Source organism: Pleurodeles waltl, chromosome 1_1 (assembly GCF_031143425.1).
Source record: "Pleurodeles waltl isolate 20211129_DDA chromosome 1_1, aPleWal1.hap1.20221129, whole genome shotgun sequence".
Classification (NCBI taxonomy): Eukaryota; Metazoa; Chordata; class Amphibia; order Caudata; family Salamandridae; genus Pleurodeles; species Pleurodeles waltl.
Window position 1 is genome coordinate 189970761 of NC_090436.1, and position 22605 is coordinate 189993365.

Sequence of the window (22605 nt, forward strand, 5' to 3'; positions counted from 1 at the left end):
GCTGTACTCCTTAGGAGTCAATTTCGACGAACCACACCCCGTCTGCCTTGATAGCATTTCAGTCCCAATCGAATATTTAGACCTGTTGTTTTACCAGCGTACGTTTCACCCAAGAGCAAGCAATAGTTCCCCTCGCACCTACATTTTAAAGGGAAAATAATTTAGCTTGTACTTACGAGTTTGCTCTTGTAACATTGTTGGACAGAAATCATACGATTTCAACGCTGTATCACGCTTTCGACATACGAGGCAAGCTGAATAGCCTCAAAGTTTAGTATTTTTTGGGTTGTGACTGGGATTGGAACCATCGAGAAGTTATTTGTTATTATTTTATGCTTTGCGTCTTATATTTAATGGGTTAGATCTATAAGGCTGAAAAAAGGTAGTTTAATGCAAAAATCAGGACTACATGCCTTATCAAGCAAAGATGGACAGTTTGAGATGACCTACTCACGCAGTCTGGACATGGGAAATGGAAAGTGACAGGCGAAACGGGGGGTGGAGGGGAAGGAGTGTGTCGAGAAGAAAGGAGCCCGACCACCACTCAGGTGACGACCCGAAATCAGCATTGTTTTAAAATACCCCCTGCCCCTGGCTCGCCCGGCCCCCTTTCTCTGGGCCAAAATCGTGGGTAGGAGCAGGCTGAGCCACACAATAAACCCTCAATTTAACATCTAACCTCCGCCCGCCAAATCCAAGAGGCCGACTATGACTTTATTTAAAATATTCAGCAGATGCAAGTTCGGACTCCACAGCCAATGAGCACATTTGAATTTTGTGCTGCGCATTAGGATTGGATAAAGTATCGCCAAAGGTCCAATTCTATGTCATTTTACACATTCGACTCCAATTATTCCCAGTCACTTCATAAAATACGTTCGGACAAGGGATTGGATGTCACATAACCTGGAAGTACTGCTATTACGGACAAATGTCATCCGTTAAAAGATAAATGACGGACAACCCCGCCATTTGTCTGATTCTACGGACGTTCGGTGTAGCTAGTGATGTAAGTAGTCTTTAACTTCATAGGCATGGTCGGCATTGCAGTTCTCACTCTTTAACGAAGTACGAGACTCGTTTTGTTAACTCGCAGCATTATAAGCAAAATTACCCCTTTGTCAAATTCATAGTATTGACAAATCCACGAGTTGTGTAGCGTTATTGTTATATGGAACAAGCTTGATTTATTTGTTTAAAATATATTTTTATAGCGTCGTAAGATTCCCTCCCACTGAACGTGCTTCTTTATAATAGTTTGTAAAAACCCAGATGGTTTGCTCTGTGTGCGATTTGTTAGCTTGCAGGGGAAAAGGCCAAATAATCTGAACATTCTCCTGCTGTTAAGAGACTAGGGCCTCCCTCCGCTTCACAAACTAAACAATCATTGGCAAAGCCAAAAGGTCTGGTATAATGTGCTAACGCACGCAGATGTATCATATTGGAGGGGAATGTCAATGAGCCAGAAAGAGTGGCCAGACAGAGCTATATTTATAAAGTAGTTCATCATGTAGCTCCATGCAAGTGCTTTATTGAAGGTGGGAGGATACATTGAAAAAGTTAATCAACCCACAGCTCAAACATCACTTGATAGAAGAGTTGAGTTATCTTCGAATATAAATGTGGTTCTTAACCTTTTTGACTACTGGGTAGCCCACTCCTCCCAACTTAACCCTTCAAAGACCCCCCTCCCCATTGATTAGTTCGTGGAATCAGGAGCCCTCCAACTGGGTCAGCTGGCGACCTCGTAAGCATTTGCAATACACAAAAAATGCAGACTGAAGCATTCTTTAAACCAATACCCAAATGATGGAATGCATTATTTAAATCAGAAAGGTGAATAAAAAAAAAAATCAAAATGTTATTTTCAGTAGGAAGGTTGGAGCTTTTCTAAATGCAATTGTAGTTGTTCGGCATCACTACTATATTCTGTTTGATGCCCTTACACTGCTCCCACAAATCAATCTGCAGATACTTACCTACTTTTTTTAATCTTCAAATTTCAAAATTACTTCACATTTGCATAAGGTTTAAAAAATTTCAGTTTTACATTTTCCTTCGTTCAAATACACTTCACTGATCCCTTAATATTATTTAATTTTCTAAGCAGTCTTGGACGCTGGGAGTGTGAACACGTCTGTCCTCTATTGGGTCTTCTGTTATTAATTTATAAGGGGACGCGTTAGGGGTTCAATGGACCTTTTGACTATGCTTAGATCAATTCCCACCATATATCTCAAATACAATGCAAATTCATCAATAAACAATATGAAATACCTTTGGAGTCAGGAATCTTCACACACCATGACCCATTTAGCCATGAATAACTATGCCTTTATGCAAAAGTTAGAATGTGTGTTTTTTTTATTTTTATGCTTTCTTCGGTCCATTGACCATCAAAGCAACACAGTACAATAAATAATCACAATGAAATACCATCGTCTATAATCAGTATAAAACATTAATACATTTAACTAAAATCAAGATACACCTGATAATTCCATCTAAGACCTCTTCATAAATCCTTGTTTTTTTTAAAAACAGCGACGTATATGCCACGCAGCTACTAAAAACTTGCTAACTGCAATGATCAGATCATATGAACTGTGACTTTTTAAAATCCTTAATGCAGAACTACAATTATTCAATCCCATACCTCGACAAATTTTACAAATCCATCTTGACCGTAGGGTAAAATATGCAGGACAAAAAAACATAAAATGAGCAACAGTTTCTGAGGCACTTCCACATACAAGGCATGTATCAGAAAGAGTGAATGGCCCCCAGGTACTGGTTAAGGACTGCAATGGTAGCGTTCCAAACCGAAACCTTGCGTACAAACACTTGCCCTGCAGATCTGGTATAATATCTAAATAAGGTTCATATTGCGGAAGCCATTTAAAATCAATATAAAGATTTGTCAAACAACCATATGATTTGCTGATAATGTAGTTGTCCCTTACATAGGACCAGTAAACTGATTTTAGAAATTTTTTATGACGTCTCTCTAAACTATAAGGATTTTTCCAATAATCACCCAGTCCCAGCACACGGAACCAGTGGGACACATGTCTGATCCATGGAATTGTAACAACATTGTGGCTTTTTAGTAGATCAAGTAATGAAACCTTATATATTTCCAACTCAGGAGTTGTCCATATCCTTATCCAGTATGAAAGAGGTCTTAAAACAACTATATCTGCTACTCGATTTAACCCCAGATCATAAAAAAGAGGAATCAAAGCTGTACTACGGGGACATGCAATTAATGCCCTCGCAAAATTGTTTTCATCCACTGATATCTTTCTGCAATTGCTATATCCCCATACTTCCGCCCCATTCAGGGCAGCTCCCTGCGCTTTGGCTATGTAAATTTTGATCGAAGGTGTAAGGAAATGCCTCCTTGGCATGGTTGCCCCCTGACTTTTTGCCTTTGCTGATGCTATGTTTACAATTGAAAGTGTGCTGAGGCCTGCTAACCAGGCCCCAGCACCAGTGTTCTTTCCCTAACCTGTACTTTTGTATCCACAATTGGCAGACCCTGGCATCCAGATAAGTCCCTTGTAACTGGTACTTCTAGTACCAAGGGCCCTGATGCCAAGGAAGGTCTCTAAGGGCTGCAGCATGTCTTATGCCACCCTGGAGACCTCTCACTCAGCACAGACACATTGCTTGCCAGCTTGTGTGTGCTAGTGAGAACAAAACGAGTAAGTCGACATGGCACTCCCCTCAGGGTGCCATGCCAGCCTCTCACTGCCTATGCAAGTATAGGTCAGTCACCCCTCTAGCAGGCCTTACAGCCCTAAGGCAGGGTGCACTATACCATAGGTGAGGGTACCAGTGCATGAGCATGGTACCCCTACAGTGTCTAAACAAAACCTTAGACATTGTAAGTGCAGGGTAGCCATAAGAGTATATGGTCTGGGAGTTTGTCAAACACGAACTCCACAGCACCATAATGGCTACACTGAAAACTGGGAAGTTTGGTATCAAACTTCTCAGCACAATAAATGCACACTGATGCCAGTGTACATTTTATTGCAAAATACACCCCAGAGGGCACCTTAGAGGTGCCCCCTGAAACTTAACCGACTGTCTGTGTAGGCTGACTAGTTCCAGCAGCCTGCCACACTAGAGACATGTTGCTGGCCCCATGGGGAGAGTGCCTTTGTCACTCTGAGGCCAGTAACAAAGCCTGCACTGGGTGGAGATGCTAACACCTCCCCCAGGCAGGAGCTGTGACACCTGGCGGTGAGCCTCAAAGGCTCACCCCTTTGTCACAGCCCAGCAGGGCACTCCAGCTTAGTGGAGTTGCCCGCCCCCTCCGGCCACGGCCCCCACTTTTGGCGGCAAGGCTGGAGGGAACAAAGAAAGCAACAAGGAGGTGTCACTGGCCAGTCAGGACAGCCCCTAAGGTGTCCTGAGCTGAAGTGACTCTAACTTTTAGAAATCCTCCATCTTGCAGATGGAGGATTCCCCCAATAGGGTTAGGATTGTGACCCCCTCCCCTTGGGAGGAGGCACAAAGAGGGTGTACCCACCCTCAGGGCTAGTAGCCATTGGCTACTAACCCCCCAGACCTAAACACGCCCTTAAATTTAGTATTTAAGGGCTACCCTGAACCCTAGAAAATTAGATTCCTGCGACAACAAGAAGAAGGACTGCCCAGCTGAAAACCCCTGCAGAGGAAGACCAGAAGACAACAACTGCCTTGGCTCCAGAAACTCACCGGCCTGTCTCCTGCCTTCCAAAGAACTCTGCTCCAGCGACGCCTTCCAAAGGGACCAGCGACCTCTGAATCCTCTGAGGACTGCCCTGCTTCGACGACGACCAGAAACTCCCGAGGACAGCGGACCTGCTCCAAAAAGACTGCAACTTTGTTTCAAGGAGCAGCTTTAAAGACCCCTGCAACTCCCCGCAAGAAGCGTGAGACTTGCAACACTGCACCCGGCGACCCCGACTCGGCTGGTGGAGAACCAACACCTCAGGGAGGACCCCCGGACTACTCTCCGACTGTGAGTACCAAAACCTGTCCCCCCTGAGCCCCCACAGCGCCGCCTGCAGAGGGAATCCCGAGGCTTCCCCTGACCGCGACTCTCTGAAACCTAAGTCCCGACGCCTGGAAAAGACCCTGCACCCGCAGCCCCCAGGACCTGAAGGACCGGACTTTCACTGGAGAAGTGACCCCCAGGAGTCCCTCTCCCTTGCCCAAGTGGAGGTTTCCCCGAGGAAGCCCCCCCTTGCCTGCCTGCAGCGCTGAAGAGATCCGTTGATCTCTCATAGACTAACATTGCAAACCCGACGCTTGTTTCTACACTGCACCCGGCCGCCCCCGCGCTGCTGAGGGTGAAATTTCTGTGTGGGCTTGTGTCCCCCCCAGTGCCCTACAAAACCCCCCCCTGGTCTGCCCTCCGAAGACGCGGGTACTTACCTGCAAGCAGACCGGAACCGGGGCACCCCCTTCTCTCCATTCTAGCCTATGCGTTTTGGGCACCACTTTGAACTCTGCACCTGACCGGCCCTGAGCTGCTGGTGTGGTGACTTTGGGGTTGCTCTGAACCCCCAACGGTGGGCTACCTTGGACCAAGAACTGAACCCTGTAAGTGTCTTACTTACCTGGTAAAACTAACAAAAACTTACCTCCCCCAGGAACTGTGAAAATTGCACTGTGTCCACTTTTGAAATAGCTATTTGTGAATAACTTGAAAAGTATACATGCAATTGAAATGATTCAAAGTTCCTAATGTACTTACCTGCAATACCTTTCAAACAAGATATTACATGTTAAATTTGAACCTGTGGTTCTTAAAATAAACTAAGAAAATATATTTTTCTATAACAAAACCTATTGGCTGGATTTGTCTCTGAGTGTGTGTACCTCATTTATTGTCTATGTGTATGTACAACAAATGCTTAACACTACTCCTTGGATAAGCCTACTGCTCGACCACACTACCACAAAATAGAGCATTAGTATTATCTATTTTTACCACTATTTTACCTCTAAGGGGAACCCTTGGACTCTGTGCATGCTATTCCTTACTTTGAAATAGCACATACAGAGCCAACTTCCTACATTGGTGGATCAGCGGTGGGGTACAAGACTTTGCATTTGCTGGACTACTCAGCCAATACCTGATCACACGACAAATTCCAAAATTGTCATTAGAAATTGATTTTTGCAATTTGAAAAGTTTTCTAAATTCTTAAAAGACCTGCTAGGGCCTTGTGTTAGATCCTGTTTAGCATTTCTTTTAGAGTTTAAAAGTTTGTAAAAGTTTGAATTAGAACCTAGAACTAGTTGTAGATTCTTAAAAAGTATTCCAACTTTTAGAAGCAAAATGTCTAGCACAGATGTGACTGTGGTGGAACTCGACACCACACCTTACCTCCATCTACAGATGAGAGAGCTAAGGTCACTCTGTAAACTAAAGAAAATAACCATAGGCCCCAAACCTACCAAAATACAGCTCCAGGAGCTTTTGGCAGAGTTTGAAAAGGCCAACCCCTCTGAGGGTGGCAACTCAGAGGAAGAGGATAGTGACTTGGAGGACAATTCCCCCCTACCAGTCCTATCTAGGGAGAACAGGGTCTCTCAAACCCTGACTCAAAAAATAATAGTCAGAGATGCTGGCTCCCTCACAGGAGAGACCAACACCTCTGAAATCACTGAGGATAACTCCAGTGAAGAGGACATCCAGTTAGCCAGGATGGCCAAAAGATTGGCTTTGGAAAGACAGATCCTAGCCATAGAGAGGGAAAGACAAGAGATGGGCCTAGGACCCATCAATGGTGGCAGCAACATAAATAGGGTCAGAGATTCTCCTGACATGTTGAAAATCCCTAAAGGGATTGTAACTAAATATGAAGATGGTGATGACATCACCAAATGGTTCACAGCTTTTGAGAGGGCTTGTGTAACCAGAAAAGTGAACAGATCTCACTGGGGTGCTCTCCTTTGGGAAATGTTCACAGGAAAGTGTAGGGATAGACTCCTCACACTCTCTGGAAAAGATGTAGAATCTTATGACCTCATGAAGGGTACCCTGATTGAGGGCTTTGGATTCTCCACTGAGGAGTATAGGATTAGATTCAGGGGGGCTCAAAAATCCTCGAGCCAGACCTGGGTTGACTTTGTAGACTACTCAGTAAAAACACTAGATGGTTGGATTCAAGGCAGTGGTGTAAGTAATTATGATGGGCTGTACAATTTATTTGTGAAAGAACACCTGTTAAGTAATTGTTTCAATGATAAACTGCATCAGCATCTGGTAGACCTAGGACCAATTTCTCCCCAAGAATTGGGAAAGAAGGCGGACCATTGGGTCAAGACTAGGGTGTCCAAAACTTCCACAGGGGGTGACCAAAAGAAAGGGGTCACAAAACCTCCCCAGGGGAAAGGTGGTGAGACAGCCAAAAATAAAAATAGTAAAGAGTCTTCTACAGGCCCCCAAAAACCTGCACAGGAGGGTGGGCCCAGAGCCTCTTCACAAAACAATCCTGGGTACAAGGGTAAAAACTTTGATCCCAAAAAGGCCTGGTGTCGAAACTGTAGTCAGTCTGGACACCAAACTGGAGACAAGGCCTGTCCCAAGAAAAATTCCACTCCAAACTCCAATCCAGGTAACACTGGAATGGCTAGTCTCCAAGTGGGATCAACAGTGTGCCCAGAGCAAATCAGGGTCCACACTGAAGCTACTCTAGTCTCTTAGGGTGGGGTGGATTTAGCCACACTAGCTGCCTGGCCGCCTAACATGCAAAAATACAGGCAGCAGCTCTTTATTAATGGGACAAGTGTAGAGGGCCTGAGGGATACAGGTGCCAGTGTCACCATGGTGACAGAGAAACTGGTTTCCCCTGGCCAATACCTGACTGGAAAAACCTATACAGTCACCAACGCTGACAATCAAACTAAAGCACATCCCATGGCAATGGTAACTTTAGAATGGGGAGGGGTCAATGGCCTGAAACAGGTGGTGGTCTCCTCAAACATCCCAGTAGACTGTCTGCTTGGAAATGACCTGGAGTCCTCAGCATGGGCTGAGGTAGAACTAAAAACCCATGCAGCCATGCTGGGTATCCCTGAACTGGTGTGTGTAAAAACAAGAGCACAATGCAAGGCACAGGGTGAAAAAGTAGAGCTGGAGTCTGGAAAAATGGCCCAGCCTACCAAGAGAAAAGGAAAGTCAGTTGGGAAACCAACTGCAACACAGTCAGAAAAAGAGAACCTCTCTTCTCAGGAAGAAGTTCTGCCCTCTGAGGGAACTGAGCCTTTGGAGCTTGAACCTTATCAGGTTGAGCTCTTAGGCCCAGGGGGACCCTCAAGGGAGGAGCTGTGTAAGGCACAAGAAACCTGTCCCTCTCTTGAAGGCCTTAGGCAGCAAGCTGCTGAAGAGTCCAAGGGCAAGAAAAATGGAACACATAGGGTCTATTGGGAAGATGGATTCCTGTACACTGAGGCCAGAGACCCCAAACCTGGTGCCACTAGGAGAGTGGTAGTGCCTCAGTCGTTCAGAGAGTTTATTCTGACCTTAGCCCATGATATTCCCCTTGCTGGGCATTTGGGACAAACCAAGACGTGGGAGAGGTTAGTCAACCACTTCTACTGGCCCAATATGTCCCAGAAGTTTAAGGAGTTTTGCCTCTCCTGCCCCACCTGTCAATCCAGTGGTAAGACAGGTGGGCACCCAAAGGCCCCCCTCATTCCACTTCCAGTGGTGGGGGTCCCCTTTGAAAGAGTGGGTGTGGACATAGTTGGTCCACTGGAACCTCCCACAGCCTCAGGAAATATGTACATCCTAGTAGTAGTGGATCATGCTACTAGGTATCCTGAAGCTATTCCCCTTAGGTCGACTACTGCCCCTGCAGTAGCCAAGGCCCTCATTGGTATCTTTACCAGAGTGGGTTTCCCTAAGGAGGTGGTGTCTGACAGAGGTACCAACTTCATGTCAGCATACCTAAAACACATGTGGAATGAGTGTGGAGTGACTTACAAATTCACTACACCCTACCATCCACAAACTAATGGCTTAGTTGAGAGATTCAACAAAACATTAAAAGGCATGATCATGGGGCTCCCAGAAAAACTCAAAAGGAGATGGGATGTCCTCTTGCCATGTCTGCTTTTTGCTTACAGAGAGGTGCCACAGAAGGGAGTAGGATTCTCACCCTTTGAACTTCTGTTTGGCCACCCTGTAAGGGGACCACTTGCTCTTGTTAAAGAAGGCTGGGAGAGACCTCTTCATGAGCCTAAACAAGACATAGTGGACTATGTACTTGGCCTTCGCTCTAGAATGGCAGAGTACATGGAAAAGGCAACCAAAAACCTTGAGGCCAGCCAACAGCTCCAGAAGTTTTGGTATGACCAAAAGGCTGCACTGGTTGAGTTCCAACCAGGGCAGAAAGTCTGGGTTCTGGAGCCTGTGGCTCCCAGGGCACTCCAGGACAAATGGAGTGGCCCTTACCCAGTGCTAGAAAGGAAGAGTCAGGTCACCTACCTGGTGGACCTGGGCACAAGCAGGAGCCCCAAGAGGGTGATCCATGTGAACCGCCTTAAGCTCTTCCATGACAGGGCTGATGTGAATCTGTTGATGGTAACAGATGAGGATCAGGAGGCAGAGAGTGAACCTCTCCCTGATCTTCTGTCATCAGACCCAAAAGATGGCTCAGTAGATGGAGTGGTCTACTCAGACACCCTCTCTGGCCAACAGCAAGCTGATTGTAGGAGAGTCCTACAACAGTTTCCTGAACTCTTCTCCTTAACCCCTGGTCAGACACACCTGTGTACCCATGATGTGGACACAGGAGACAGCATGCCTGTCAAAAACAAAATTTTTAGACAGTCTGACCATGTTAAGGAAAGCATCAAGGTGGAAGTCCACAAGATGCTGGAATTGGGAGTAATTGAGCGCTCTGACAGCCCCTGGGCTAGCCCAGTGGTCTTAGTCCCCAAACCTCACACCAAAGATGGAAAGAAAGAGATGAGGTTTTGTGTGGACTACAGAGGGCTCAATTCTGTCACCAAGACAGATGCTCATCCAATTCCTAGAGCTGATGAGCTCATAGATAAATTAGGTGCTGCCAAATTCTTAAGTACCTTTGACTTGACAGCAGGGTACTGGCAAATAAAAATGGCACCTGGAGCAAAAGAGAAAACAGCATTCTCCACACCTGATGGGCATTATCAGTTTACTGTTATGCCCTTTGGTTTAAAGAATGCCCCTGCCACCTTCCAAAGGTTGGTGAATCAAGTCCTTGCTGGCTTGGAGTCCTTTAGCACAGCTTATCTTGATGATATTGCTGTCTTTAGCTCCACCTGGCAGGATCACCTGGTCCACCTGAAGAAGGTTTTGAAGGCTCTGCAATCTGCAGGCCTCTCTATCAAGGCATCCAAATGCCAGATAGGGCAGGGAACTGTGGTTTACTTGGGCCACCTTGTACTTGGAGGCCAAGTTCAGCCACTCCAACCCAAGATCCAGACTATTCTGGACTGGGTAGCTCCAAAAACCCAGACTCAAGTCAGGGCATTCCTTGGCTTGACTGGGTATTACAGGAGGTTTGTGAAGGGATATGGATCCATTGTGACAGCCCTCACTGAACTCACCTCCAAGAAAATGCCCAAGAAAGTGAACTGGACTGTGGAATGCCAACAGGCCTTCGACACCCTGAAACAAGCAATGTGCTCAGCACCAGTTCTAAAAGCCCCAGATTATTCTAAGCAGTTCATTGTGCAGACAGATGCCTCTGAACATGGGATAGGGGCAGTTTTGTCCCAAACAAATGGTGATGGCCTTGACCAGCCTGTGGCTTTCATTAGCAGGAGGTTACTCCCCAGGGAGCAGCGTTGGAGTGCCATTGAGAGGGAGGCCTTTGCTGTGGTTTGGTCCCTGAAGAAGCTGAGACCATACCTCTTTGGGACTCACTTCCTAGTTCAAACTGACCACAGACCTCTCAAATGGCTGATGCAAATGAAAGGTGAAAATCCTAAACTGTTGAGGTGGTCCATCTCCCTACAGGGAATGGACTTTATAGTGGAACACAGACCTGGGACTGCCCATGCCAATGCAGATGGCCTTTCCAGGTTCTTCCACTTAGAAAATGAAGACTCTCTTGGGAAAGGTTAGTCTCATCCTCTTTCGTTTGGGGGGGGGTTGTGTAAGGAAATGCCTCCTTGGCATGGTTGCCCCCTGACTTTTTGCCTTTGCTGATGCTATGTTTACAATTGAAAGTGTGCTGAGGCCTGCTAACCAGGCCCCAGCACCAGTGTTCTTTCCCTAACCTGTACTTTTGTATCCACAATTGGCAGACCCTGGCATCCAGATAAGTCCCTTGTAACTGGTACTTCTAGTACCAAGGGCCCTGATGCCAAGGAAGGTCTCTAAGGGCTGCAGCATGTCTTATGCCACCCTGGAGACCTCTCACTCAGCACAGACACATTGCTTGCCAGCTTGTGTGTGCTAGTGAGAAGAAAACGAGTAAGTCGACATGGCACTCCCCTCAGGGTGCCATGCCAGCCTCTCACTGCCTATGCAAGTATAGGTAAGTCACCCCTCTAGCAGGCCTTACAGCCCTAAGGCAGGGTGCACTATACCATAGGTGAGGGTACCAGTGCATGAGCATGGTACCCCTACAGTGTCTAAACAAAACCTTAGACATTGTAAGTGCAGGGTAGCCATAAGAGTATATGGTCTGGGAGTTTGTCAAACACGAACTCCACAGCACCATAATGGCTACACTGAAAACTGGGAAGTTTGGTATCAAACTTCTCAGCACAATAAATGCACACTGATGCCAGTGTACATTTTATTGCAAAATACACCCCAGAGGGCACCTTAGAGGTGCCCCCTGAAACTTAACCGACTGTCTGTGTAGGCTGACTAGTTCCAGCAGCCTGCCACACTAGAGACATGTTGCTGGCCCCATGGGGAGAGTGCCTTTGTCACTCTGAGGCCAGTAACAAAGCCTGCACTGGGTGGAGATGCTAACACCTCCCCCAGGCAGGAGCTGTGACACCTGGCGGTGAGCCTCAAAGGCTCACCCCTTTGTCACAGCCCAGCAGGGCACTCCAGCTTAGTGGAGTTGCCCGCCCCCTCCGGCCACGGCCCCCACTTTTGGCGGCAAGGCTGGAGGGAACAAAGAAAGCAACAAGGAGGTGTCACTGGCCAGTCAGGACAGCCCCTAAGGTGTCCTGAGCTGAAGTGACTCTAACTTTTAGAAATCCTCCATCTTGCAGATGGAGGATTCCCCCAATAGGGTTAGGATTGTGACCCCCTCCCCTTGGGAGGAGGCACAAAGAGGGTGTACCCACCCTCAGGGCTAGTAGCCATTGGCTACTAACCCCCCAGACCTAAACACGCCCTTAAATTTAGTATTTAAGGGCTACCCTGAACCCTAGAAAATTAGATTCCTGCGACAACAAGAAGAAGGACTGCCCAGCTGAAAACTCCTGCAGAGGAAGACCAGAAGACAACAACTGCCTTGGCTCCAGAAACTCACCGGCCTGTCTCCTGCCTTCCAAAGAACTCTGCTCCAGCGACGCCTTCCAAAGGGACCAGCGACCTCTGAATCCTCTGAGGACTGCCCTGCTTCGACGACGACCAGAAACTCCCGAGGACAGCGGACCTGCTCCAAAAAGACTGCAACTTTGTTTCAAGGAGCAGCTTTAAAGACCCCTGCAACTCCCCGCAAGAAGCGTGAGACTTGCAACACTGCACCCGGCGACCCCGACTCGGCTGGTGGAGAACCAACACCTCAGGGAGGACCCCCGGACTACTCTCCGACTGTGAGTACCAAAACCTGTCCCCCCTGAGCCCCCACAGCGCCGCCTGCAGAGGGAATCCCGAGGCTTCCCCTGACCGTGACTCTCTGAAACCTAAGTCCCGACGCCTGGAAAAGACCCTGCACCCGCAGCCCCCAGGACCTGAAGGACCGGACTTTCACTGGAGAAGTGACCCCCAGGAGTCCCTCTCCCTTGCCCAAGTGGAGGTTTCCCCGAGGAAGCCCCCCCTTGCCTGCCTGCAGCGCTGAAGAGATCCGTTGATCTCTCATAGACTAACATTGCAAACCCGACGCTTGTTTCTACACTGCACCCGGCCGCCCCCGCGCTGCTGAGGGTGAAATTTCTGTGTGGGCTTGTGTCCCCCCCAGTGCCCTACAAAACCCCCCCCCTGGTCTGCCCTCCGAAGACGCGGGTACTTACCTGCAAGCAGACCGGAACCGGGGCACCCCCTTCTCTCCATTCTAGCCTATGCGTTTTGGGCACCACTTTGAACTCTGCACCTGACCGGCCCTGAGCTGCTGGTGTGGTGACTTTGGGGTTGCTCTGAACCCCCAACGGTGGGCTACCTTGGACCAAGAACTGAACCCTGTAAGTGTCTTACTTACCTGGTAAAACTAACAAAAACTTACCTCCCCCAGGAACTGTGAAAATTGCACTAAGTGTCCACTTTTGAAATAGCTATTTGTGAATAACTTGAAAAGTATACATGCAATTGAAATGATTCAAATTTCCTAATGTACTTACCTGCAATAACTTTCAAACAAGATATTACATGTTAAATTTGAACCTGTGGTTCTTAAAATAAACTAAGAAAAGATATTTTTCTATAACAAAACCTATTGGCTGGATTTGTCTCTGAGTGTGTGTACCTCATTTATTGTCTATGTGTATGTACAACAAATGCTTAACACTACTCCTTGGATAAGCCTACTGCTCGACCACACTACCACAAAATAGAGCATTAGTATTATCTATTTTTACCACTATTTTACCTCTAAGGGGAACCCTTGGACTCTGTGCATGCTATTCCTTACTTTGAAATAGCACATACAGAGCCAACTTCCTACAGAAGGGGATACTGCCTTTGTTGTAGAGCTTCGATAAAAGCGCAATATGGGCGCAGCTCTGTATTGTAACAGCCCTGCACTCTTCGAAATCTGGTTTTCCCAGGATAATTTGCTGGTTAGCCTAACACCCAAATAATCTATGGAGCTAACCTTGTTCAAAGGGAGTCCATCAATAATGATGGTACATCTTTTGCTGAGACCAGAACAAAGCACCATAAATTTTGTTTTGTTGATGTTTACCTCCAACCCATGTTCACTACAAAATAACTTAAATCTGTCAACTAATGTTTGCAACCCCCTTGGTGTTTTTGAGATGAGAAGTGAATCATCTGCAAAAAGGAGAATAGGGATCTTTTAGGAGGTGGTTCAACTAGCTAGACGCATATATAAAAGCACCATAGCGCAAGCAAAAAGCCTGTGGGAGGACCATTTGTGGCAGGAATTATTACAAGCTTCAAGATCTAATGATAACAAGTACTTTTGGGAACTTTTGACCAAAAGACAAAATGGTGGCAGGAACTCTCCGGATAATCATATACAACCAGAAAGCTGGGTGGAGCACTTTTCCAGCCTTTATGCTCTCCCATCAGATCTGATGGTATATGCTGAAGTTAGAATGTTTATTTCCCAAGATAAACAATGCTAATGTCACGTAAATTAATCTCCAAACCAAATGGTATACATACAAGAACAACACTGGTTGATAAAATCTTTTAATGAATCTCAATTTAACTAATACATTAATCTCTAAACATTCAAGAGACCCAGTACAAACCAATAGCAACAATAACTGCGCATTAGAAATAGCATACATCTAGATTCAGCAACTGCGCAACATCAATCATCTGTTAATAGCAACCTGTTTAACATATCAGAATTTCCCTTACTAACCTTCTGATTAGAATAGCATGTTTACACTTCATGCAAAACAATTTAGTCAACATAAATTTGGAAAACATATAACTATGGCTCTATCAAAATAGCGGTTGGTACCTAGAAACCAAAGACATAATCTTTTACAAGCATTATTATAGCATTTTGTTATATCTCTCCTCATATGGATCCGCCAACTGCAATTATCTTCATCAGTTCGGTCAGCAATGGACCGTGGAAGAGAATGGTTCACATACAGGGACTCTAAGCTATCAGAACAATATCTAAGGGATCAGCATTCAGCATCAGAATTGTAAGCAATAAAGTTAAAGATCGAATCCTCTACGGAGGAAATCAAAGTAGGAATGAGCACGCTTCTCTCTGTGCAGTCTGGTTAAGTTAAAATTGTCTAAAGAACTTCCCACATTTCCGTTGGTCAAAGAATCATATGTTTACAGTTAATCCAAAAGAAATAAAATCTCAAATCTAAAATATAATGAAACTGTCCTTCTCATGTTGATGATTGGCCCCTCTTCCCCTTTTCCCATCGTCCAGCTCATTAGGTAACGTTTTTTTATCCATTGGGTACTCAGGTCACTGCATCCATTGTTAGCTCCTAGGAACATCACCGTCTTGCACATCAAACTATACATTGTATCATATACTAATACAAGATCTTCTAGCAAGCAGTTCTCTTGAGAAAGTTAGACATCTGCTAACGTTTGGTGAACTCAGGGGAAACAATAGATGAATTGATTTCTCTAGTTGTACATTTTCCACAATTTTATTAGAACAGCACAGCTTAATGTGAAGCTATGCAAACTAGGCCCAAACCTCGCTAGCTTACGGCTTATAATTAATAAAGCAGATACATAATGCAAAATCAATAATATACCACATTACTACAATAACCTAAGGTAGGCACTTCAATTAGCATTTATTAAGGGCACTTCATGATTAATGGCGGCCACACAAGTGGGCACATTTTCCATGTCGCACATTATTTTCTATGTTAGTCAAATTCCATGCAGATTCATAATCCAAAATACATAAAAATCATTAGTAATAAATTCAGCATTCACAATCCCTCCTCTGATGACTAAATATGTCACTAAACTTAACCTCTTCCCGCACAGATTTTTGTTCACCTAAAAGTTTTCCCCTTTATAACTTTTAATTCTTCTTTCCCTTATTGAATTTTCCCTGAACAATTTTTCCATTTTAATTTCTTCCCTCTGATCATTTTTCAATTTCCTTATTTTAATCACATGATACAATTTACATATTCCCATGCTGCAGTTATACAAGTCCCAATAACCAATATTACTTGTATTATTTTTAATATTATACCTTTCCCTAGGTTGCCAAGCTAATTTCCCACGGAAGCAAAACCCTTGCGACCATTTTCCCAAACTCCAGGTTCTTTCAGCTCTTTCAAATCAGCGCTATCATTAGTCAAATTGTTAATAAGTCTTCTAATTTCTTTACTATTGTTAGGTATATGTGAGCAACAATGTTGCGGATTCAGCATTTTACAAACTCCGCCCTCCTTTGCTAAAAAGATGTCTAATGCAAGGCGGTTCTGCAGATTCATAGATCTAACCGCAGCCATTTCTGTATCCGTTAGGATAATGGATCCTGATTTTTTTTTTAGCATGTTATCCATAATAGTAGACAACTTTAACTTTTCAAAGAATTCAAAATAACTCCAACTGAATGAATCATTGCTCCAAATAGGTCTCCAACTATGCCAGAATATGATTCTCGCTTTTGTTTAACATGATGTAATTCAGTCATTTTAGTTATCTTATTCAGATTCGCAAGTTGATAACTCTTTGGGAAAACTCTTCCCAAGTAACACGTGCCATACCATCCTCTTGGAAGGTGGTAATACACATTTGGTCCACAGATGTAATAAACTCCTGGAATTGCTGGTTCTTGTCCTTTTAACATAAAAGTCCATTTACTTTGGAAAAGAAACACGTCTACATTCACTCGTTCCCACAAATATCGTATCAGTTCTAGATTTAGGCCAGTATACACACAGCTTTCCTATGTATTGTGCATCTAAAGCTAACCTCCCTTGCGTCTTTATGTCACTAAATGCATGATTATTTCTAAATGTTCTTTTCTCTAAGCCCTTTCCTATTTCTCCTTTAATGACTTTCTCCTGTCATCTGTCTGATCTAAGAAGCTCTTTTCTATGGGTATAAGGGAGCATTTTAAATTGTTTCCGTGTGCATAAGCAGTGGCAAAAGTCCATGTAGGTTCAAAGCATCTTCTCACTAATTCTATGGTGTTTTCCTTAGCTACTCTACTCAGATACTTAATTATAGGGACAAACGAAACTACCACATCGCGGTTTGAGTAGAAGCATTGAATATACTCCTGGTTATAGAATTTGGTTAGTAAAAGCCTAGAACTTATTCCATAAATAAGGGGCAAACTCTGGTAAGTAACTCCTTCCTCCAGTGATGAAGGAATCTGTGTGCAAACCAGGGGTGTGGAATTTATTAAAATATCTACTTGTCCACGGGACAGGTTGCTTCTCAAATCTACTTGTCCTGTAAAAAGATCTACTTGTCCCTTTGGTGCCATGTAGTGTGGCGCCAAATTATGGCAGCAATCTCATTATGTAAGAGCTCTGATAATAGCCTCTCTGATTATGCCAGGGCTACTACCATAGTAGGGCTTGAATACTTGCAGTTTCAATCCCTACTGTAGCAATTTCCTTATTTTTCCACCTTTCTGCAGATCTGCATACTGGGGCTGGAGGAAGCAGTAAGCAATAGTTCCAGGGCTGGAATGCCTTTGAGTCTGCAAACCTACTAACCTGCATGTTTTAAAGATCTTCACCAGCTTCTCTCTAATATTTTCCCATAAAAAGAAAGGTTGGACATTTACTCCTGACAATGGCAGAATTAGAACTTCTTCCAGGGTTGGGAAGCAAGTGGCTGGAGGGAAAATGAACTTGCAAATGCTCAATAGATTTTCACACGAGCAAATCTACACATGCGTATTTACCCATGCTAAAATACAGTTCACAAATATTTTATAGGGGTACGACATATACCATGGGTGCACTTTTGTGACTTTCTTTAAGAATTTGGGGCCACATGTAGGTAGGTTAAGATTTGCGACCCGCAAATTGCGAGTCGCAAATCCGAATGTAGGATGGTGTCCCTGACACAATCTGTGATTCGCAAGGGCTTCGCAAATGCACACCTCATGAATAATCATGAGGTGGGTAGCAATTTGCGACCCCCTTGCGAATGGCGGCCTCACAGGGATGGTGGCCTGCTGGAGACAGCAGACCACCATGTCTGTGACTGCTTTTCAATAAAGCAGTTTTATTTTTTTTTGTAATGCAGCCCGTTTTCCTTAAAGGAAAACGAGATGCATTACAAAAACGAAAAATGAAACGTTTTCGTTTCATTTTTTCAGAGCAGGCAGTGGTCCTGCGGACCACTGCCTGCTCTGAAAAAATGTTTACAGTGACATTCACAATGGGGAAGGGGTCCCAGGGGGACCCCTTCCCTTTTGTGAAAGTGTTAGCACCCATTTGAAATGGGTGCAAACTGCGATTGGTTTGCGCCCGCGTTCGCAAAACAATCCTACATTGCACTGCGAGTCGCAATTAGGAAGGGAACACCCCTTCCTAATTGCGAGTCGCAAACCCGTTTTGCGATTCGGTAACCAGGTTACCGAATCGCAAAACTGGGCTTGTGCATCGCAATGTGCTTTTTGCACGTCGCAAACAGCAAAAGTCGCTGTTTGCGACATGCAAAAAGCTACCTACATGTGGGTCTTGGTCCCTAATTAGGTCTGGTGTTAAAGACATTTTGTTTTTATTAAACTTCTATTTCTCTCTCTTTCGGCTGGCTTTACTGTGAGTGATCGCATTCTTCTCTTCCACAAGGAGCATATTGGCACACAAAGTAGTTTTGTTCAGTGTCAGGAACTACAGTGGCAATCAGTGACGTAACGAAACTGGAGGGTGCCCCTTTGCAAAGAACATGAAGGAGCCCCCTCTCCAGACTCACTCAGGGCAGGTGCTGTGCTGAAGGGGCCCCCTGGAGGGCGGCTGCGGGGCCTTTGTTATGCCACTGGTGGCAACGTGTGCTTTTAGAGTTCAAAAACGTTTTTTTTTTTTTTTTGGCCAGTGTTTGTTACAATGTTGAGGGCCTGGTAGCTCCCACAACAATAAAGTGTTACAAAAGCCATGTCAAAACAAGACACGCATTGATGAAACTAAAAGACTTATAAAAATGTCAGATCAGTTGGCTTTGTCAGTGTTTGTTTATTTTCATGCTTCCCATAATCGTGTTGAAAATGGTTACACTGATTTTCCATTAGAAATATTTTTGGGAAATACTAGCATGCATCAAAACATTTTACTAAATGACACCTCATTTGCATCTAATCAGAGAGCATTCTGGGAGCATTATTCTTAGCCTCATAGCCTAAACTTTTCAAACATGTGTATACACGTCTTTTTTATTTGTACTGAAACCAACGTCAGTAGTGAAGTGTGACCTTAAAACATTTATTTACAGCACTCACCCTAATAATGAAGGTTTTCAAATAATGAACCATAAATACAAGTTCGAACAGCATTGTCTTTTGGAAACACATTACCTCAACTGTAGAGAGTTCCACTCTCTGTAAACAGGCAGCCAAAGGGTTTGTGCTGCAGAGGGTTGGGCCTACTTGTCCCAAGGACAAAGTAAACGGCATCGTCGAGGAAAGTTCTCCTTGGGTACTGTCTACCTGCAAATATTTCTCATCTATCCTAAACCTATCTACTTCTGTGAGCACAGTAGTTGTTTCAAGAGCAGTTATGCTTGGCCACAGTCTTATCAAGAAGAGTCATGTTCACAATCAACACCAGACACAATATCATGCATACAATTGCCAAACCAATACCCATGCATCTACCTCACCTATTCTTCCTACCCTGTTTGCTAAGGTTACTCATGATCTGTAAAGAACCAGAAAGTAGAAGAGAAAAATTATAACTATGCAGCAAAAAAAAAAAACCTTCAGTCTTCTTTAGCAATTATTTACAGTTTCAGTCTTTCTTCCAGGACCCTTTTTGTCAAAAATAGGTAACTTGTCAAATCAGGTTATCTCAAAAGTCTCTTCCAGTTACTTTCAGTCATCTCTTTTCCTTTTCTCATTTTACAGTTTGCAAAGTTCCGTTCATTTACCTTTTTCACGTGCCAAAATATTGACCTGGAATGTCTTGATCAAAACAAAAATACAGAAATTCACCCTGCCATTCACTTGTTGTCCCATACGCCCATTCAGGACCTGCTTACCTTCGATTTGAAATTCTTTCTTTTCAATCTTCAACCCCCGTTTAACTCTCCATCGCTCAAATCTTCTCTCCTTGTTGTGTCTACTTCTTCCTCAATTGTTGTCACTCTGATTACTTTTTTTCTCTTTGCTGTGACTTCAGCAACTTATCTCCTTTCAGTGGTCCTTTTGTCAGTGCTCTTTTCAATGTTGGATTTGTGACTCCTGCGGGGGCTTCTCTTGACGTACTTGTAACTGGTTCAGGAGGAGTCCGATAGTTCTGGCTTTGATCCGCCTCAACTCCCTCCCCCTCGGGATCTGTTTTTTGTTTGGTTTGTCTTTCAAGACTGCTTCTAGGAGAGCCCACACTTGAGGTCATTTTGCTGTCACTCTCCTGTATCTCTTCCGCTTCGTCTCTCACAGGAGTGTTTGCACTGGTTTCAGTCTGCTCTGATTCAGTGTTGGATTCTCCTGTGTCTTTCTCTGAGCCTGGGTTTCGTCTGGAAGCTGTTGGTACTCTCAACAGCCCTTCTTCGTCATCCAAAGGACATGGTACTTTCCGAGTATGGCTTGCATGGGTCCAGTTCGGAACTCCAGCGCACTTCACAGCTGTAGTAGTAATCAGTACTACTTGGCAAGCTCCTTTTCACCGGAGCTCCAAACAAGTCTTCCTCACGTGCTTACTGATCATAACCCAATCTCCTGCTCTCAGGTTGTGGCTTTGATCTTGAGATGGTTGCAGTGTGGTGGCTTCCACCTGATGAGATTGAGAGAGCAAACCACATCAGCCAGACCCTTGTAGTAGTCCAACACCATATCTTCTGTCATGTTCACAAGAGCATTTGCAGGAACGCAACCTCATTGTCCTGTTTTCCTGTCGGATGTGTTTCTCATAGTCATCAGAATTAACGGCAATGCATCGGGCCATTTCACATTTGTGGACGCACACATTTTCGCCATTCTCGATTTTAAGGTACCATTCATCTGCTCCACAAGTCCTGAGGCTTCAGGGTTGTAACTACAATGCAACTTCTGCTTAATGTTTAAAGCTGAACATCATAATTTATTTACTTCATTGTTGAAGTGACTTCCTCTATCTGATTCTAAACAGACCCAAAACGTGGTATCAGTTCCATAAGCAGTAACTTCGCTACTGTGAGGCTGTCATTTCTTCGTGTAGGGTAAGCTTCAATCCAGTGACTAAAAATGCACACAATCACCAACATATATCTCAATCCTCCACACTTGAGGCATTTCAATGAAATCCACCTGCATTCTGCTAAATGGACCTCACACTCTTCCAATGTGGCGCAAATTGACCACTGTCCTTTTACCCATGTTCATTTGCTGACAGACAATGCATCGATGGCAAACTGCTTCAGCAACCTGTCTAAACTTTGGATTGAACCAAGATTGTTTAAAAGTACGAACCATTGCATCCCTTCCAACATGTACTTTACCATGATAATACCTAGGCATTTGAGTCAACAAACTATTTGGCAGAACCGCTTGTCCCTCCCCAGACACCCAGACGTAATCTTCACGTTGAACACATTTAACTTTATCCAATTCTTTTTCTCATCTTTGTCAACATTATCCTGTAACACTCTCAATTCTTCCAAGGGATCTCTAACATGTAATGCATAACTTGGGCACGTTTCTTCTTCAGGTAACCATTCCCACTTCTCTTTGAATGATATGCAGTTCAATGCGCAAAACCTTGACTCTTGAGCTGCATATCCATTTCCCATTGACAAAAAATCTTGTGATTTCAGTTGTGCACTGTATTTCACCTCAGCAATTTTTTCAGGCATTTGAATAGCTTGTAAAAACTCATGAATTCTCTCACCATTTATCACTGTTGAACTAAAAGAGGTCAGGAAATCTCTCTGACGACGGCTGGCCAAAACCGTGGACTATTCCGAATCCGTACTGGCTGTCAGTATAAATGGTAACTTTAAGCTGTGCAGTAACATGGCATGCTCTTGTAAGGGCCACTAATTCGACCACTTGTGCAGAATACAGTCCTCGAAGCCAGGATGCTTCGAGTATATCAGAAATTGTGCACACAGCATATCCTGCTCTCAATGTTCCTATGGTGTCTCTTAACTAGAAACTGTAAGGAAATGCCTCCTTGGCATGGTTACCCCCTGACTTTTTGCCTTTGCTAATGCTATGTTTTGATTTGAAAGTGTGCTGAGGCCTGCCAACCAGGCCCCAGCACCAGTGTTCTTGCCCTAACCTGTACTTTTGTTTTCACAATTGGCACACCCTGGCATCCAGGTAAGTCCCTTGTAACTGGTACCCCTGGTACCAAGGGCCCTGATGCCAGGGAAGCTCTCTAAGGGCTGCAGCATATCTTATGCCACCCTGGGGACCCCTCACTCAGCACAGACACACTGCTTGCCAGCTTGTGTGTGCTGGTGGGGACAAAACGAGTAAGTCGACTTGGCACTCCCCTCAGGGTGCCATGCCAACCTCACACTGCCTATGCAGTATAGATAAGTCACCCCTCTAGCAGGCCTTACAGCACTAAGGCAGGGTGCACTATACCATAGGTGAGGGCACCAGTGCATGAGCAGTGTGCCCC

General features: G+C 44.7%; 1 protein-coding gene across 1 annotated transcript in view; it reads left to right on the forward strand.

Annotated features, from left to right (window-relative positions):
• The first annotated feature begins 871 nt into the window (after nt 1-871).
• Nucleotides 872-22605, forward strand: part of LOC138282675 (activated RNA polymerase II transcriptional coactivator p15-like) — an 88483-nt gene continuing 66749 nt past the window's right edge. Inside the window, exon 1 of the mRNA XM_069220489.1 lies at nt 872-1009. The gene's annotated coding sequence lies outside the window, so the exon portion shown is untranslated. The remainder of the gene's footprint in view (nt 1010-22605) is intronic.